Below are 3,574 nucleotides of genomic sequence, written 5' to 3' on the forward strand. Positions count from 1 at the left end.
CTGCATTTTACTAGAATTGCTCACATCACATCCAAATGGACCATTGGTTTAGAGTGATCACCTTTATTAAGTTCCCTTAGGGAGAGAAACAACAGGGAGGTGAGACAAGTGGATGTCTGATTGGGAAAAATGTTCTGTGCATTCATGAGCAAGCACGGAGTTTTACTTTGAGTGAAACATCGCATCATTTCCTCGGGCAAAAAGTTTCACTCAGGACTATAGTTAAATTAAGGTGACACCAGTATTATCCTTGGGCTGAACATTGGTCCTTAGAGCTTCTCTAGACAGGAGTCGTAATTCAGGGTGTGATGCAACAGTGGACAAAATCCCACTAGGCTGCCTAAACCTGTATGGATAACTTATGTAGAGGTAATAGATATTACAGGATTTTAATATCCGAATCAGCCTCTCAGTAACTTCCTGGCTCTGCATGCTCTCACGCAGTTAGATCTGGTAGTTTATTACTTCGTGATAAAAGCCTTTGCAAAAAAAACGGCTTTGGTTCATCAATTACTTAGAGTTATTAGGCTGATCGTTCTATTATGTAAGGAGCATTGCAGCTTCTTCTGCTCCTTTACTCAAATTCAATAATTGGAAGTGGCATTAAGTGACATCAAGTGGATGTGTAAACTCACTCAAGTGCTTGCGCCGGTCCGTAAGACAACTGTGTCCTGCATTATACAGCTTCAAGATATACAGTAGCTTTGCTATAGAGTGCGACATAACCCCTAATCCTATCTATTGTTACATTAGTGTTACTGTCACTTACAGAGCGAAGCTTGCGAGCTAGTTCGGGTCCCTAACTTGAGCCGCTCTGCTCTAATCATGTCACATGCCTCACTCGCCACAACCCTCTATCATACACACCCTCCCAATCTGGCAGCCTGTTTAAGCTGCAGAGATTCTCCAATGCCTCGCTGCCCTGCGTCAGTATCACTGTCTGTCAATTCAGGCCCTGCACCACCCCAGCATCCACCTGAAGGCTCCCACAGGGAGGTTCAAGATATTTGCTCATCACTCCCCATTATTTGAATGTTATCTCATCTGGGGAAGTGATAAAGTCGGGAGCCTAGACGCCAAACTCCTGTTAAGATTTCAAAACGTGAGCTGTCCAACTGAAAGAGCAGCAGCAGACCTACAGTCCCTGACAAAAGTCTTGTCACTTATCCATTTTGTAGAAACAACAGCTTATAACCTGACTTTTAGTTTATCCATTGGTTTTAGAAATGGCTCATATGAAAGCTAAAACCCTCCCAAATTATGTTTAATATACTGAAATAAATTTGCTTCACTGAAGAAAGATTGATCATTTAATGAACACAGAAAGGTCAGATTTTGGCAAGACAAACGTTTTGTCGCCTACAGAGAGTAATGTGAAAATTGAACAAATAATTTACTTCAAATACAAAAATATGTTGCATAACATCAGTGAATTAAGTAGTGGTGCTGTGAGATCCATATTTAATATCTTGTATGACTTCCATGAGCTTGAAGGACTGCATCCATGCGGTTCGACAATGATTCATACAATTTATTGATGAAGTCATCAGGAATAGCAAAGAAAGCAGTCTTACATGCCTCCCAGAGTTCATCAAGATTCTTTGGTTTCGTCTTCCATGCTTCCTCTTTCATTCTACCCCAGACATGCTCAATGATGTTCATGTCTGGTGACTGGGCTGGCCAGTCCTGGAGCACCTTGATCTTCTTCGCCTTGAGGAACTTTGATGTAGAGATGGAAGTATGCGATGGAGCACCATCCTGCTGCAAAATTTGACCCCTTGTATGGTTGGGAATGTAAGAGGTAGCTAATACTTCTTGATATTTTAGGCTATTGATATTGCCTTCCACCCTGCAAATCTCTCGCACACCCCCATACTGGATGTAACCCCAGACCATGATTTTTCCGCCACCAAACTTAACGGTTTTCTGGGTGAATCTCGGATCCATGCGGGCTCCAGTAGGTCTCCTGCAATATTTGCGGCGGCTGTGATGTAATTCAACCGAAGATTCATCTGAGAAATCCACCTTCTGCCACTTTTCCAGCGTCCATCCTTTTAGCAGGCTATGGGCCTTGGCAAATGCCACACGTTTTTTTAATTGCCTTTTGTTTAGTGCTGGTTTCTGGGCACTGATTCGACCATGGAGGCCATTTCGAGACAGAATTCTACAAACTGTCCTGGTTGACACGGGGCCTTGAGGTGACCAGGCCTGGTGGAGCTCTGCTGCAGAGGAAAAGGGGCTGGCCTTGGATTTTCGAGCCAACAAACGGTCCTCCCGAGCAGTTGTCTTGCGGGGTCTGCCGGACCTGGGCTTGTCAAAAACATCTCCAGTCTCTTCAAATCTTTTTCTTATTCTTTGTACTTGACGCTGAGACACATTGAAGGTGTCAGCCACCTCAGCAGTGGATCTGGTCTTCAGCCTCTTGATAATCAACGCTTTGGTCTCAGGGTGAATCTTAGGCATGTTGTCAGAGGTCAAGTTGCAGTTGATGTGAAGGTCTGGTGTGCTGGGGTTCTTTTTATACACACCCACTAATTGATTGATCAATTATTGATCACAGGTGAGGCTGTAATCTAGGATTGGGTGCATCATATGACAAGGCGACAAGACTTTTGTCTTTGCAAAAACTGACTCAGTGGGCTTTACCAAGCTGTGAACGTTAGAATGCTTTTCAGCAGTTTCGTTTGGCACCAACACATTATTTCAAAAGCTGTTGGGATTGAAATTAGCCATTTCTTGTAAAAAAGAAATTGATTACAAATATATTTGAGGGGCACTTAAGGTCAACTTGTACCCAAGCGACAAGACTTTTGTCAGGGACTGTACCTCCCGAACATCTGTCTCAAGTGATCCAATCACATGTGGACAGCTTTAAGTACAGGTGTGAACACGCCAAGACACATTAAGGATCCGTCAGTGATCCGATCACTTGGAGGACATGAAGGGTTTCTGGGACGGATGTGGCCACGGTCCTTTTTCAGTGTCCTAGGCCATGTTGAGGGACCACCTGCTCAGCTGACCCACCACAGTTTCATATCAACCCAAAAGCATTTTTTTCAATGGATGTGTTTGACATCCATTGATTTATTTGTGGCCTCTGACACAATATTACCACTGACCACCACATATTGATTTTCTGTAGCTTTTTTTTTTTTTCCAAGTGGGTAAAATTTGATTTCATTGTAAAACGAAGAGCATTGATTCACTCAGCCCCTCCTGGCTTCGCTCTCTTTCTCTCCCTCTCACACTGACACACAGTGACACACAGTGACACACACACACACACACACACACACAGACAGACAGCAGAGCCCTGTATATGCAAACCAGCTAAAAAACAACATCATTTGGTCTTTGTGAACAGAAATGATGTATGTGTGTATTTGCATATCGAGCTAAGTGCGATCTGGAGATGCGTTCAGGATGTATTTTAATTTGAGGCGTGAACCGCTGGGCTCAGACCTGTCCACTTGAGATTGGATCTCCCAGGACGGATGTTAAAACCAGGACCAATGAGATTTCAGTCGGGGCCAAAATGATTAAACAGCCATCCAGCAATCATGGAGTCATCATG

General features: G+C 43.6%; 1 long non-coding RNA gene across 1 annotated transcript; it reads right to left on the minus strand.

Moving 5' to 3' along the window:
• Positions 1–1,513: 1,513 nt before the first annotated feature.
• On the minus strand, positions 1,514–2,181 carry LOC117753987. The gene is made up of 2 exons (XR_004612337.1): positions 1,776–2,181; positions 1,514–1,710 (listed from the first exon to the last, which is right to left on the minus strand). It is a non-coding gene; the product is annotated as an uncharacterized LOC117753987 (long non-coding RNA).
• Between the last annotated feature and the right edge of the window lie 1,393 nt (positions 2,182–3,574).

This window comes from Hippoglossus hippoglossus, chromosome 20, assembly GCF_009819705.1.
Source record: "Hippoglossus hippoglossus isolate fHipHip1 chromosome 20, fHipHip1.pri, whole genome shotgun sequence".
NCBI classification, from domain to species: Eukaryota; Metazoa; Chordata; class Actinopteri; order Pleuronectiformes; family Pleuronectidae; genus Hippoglossus; species Hippoglossus hippoglossus.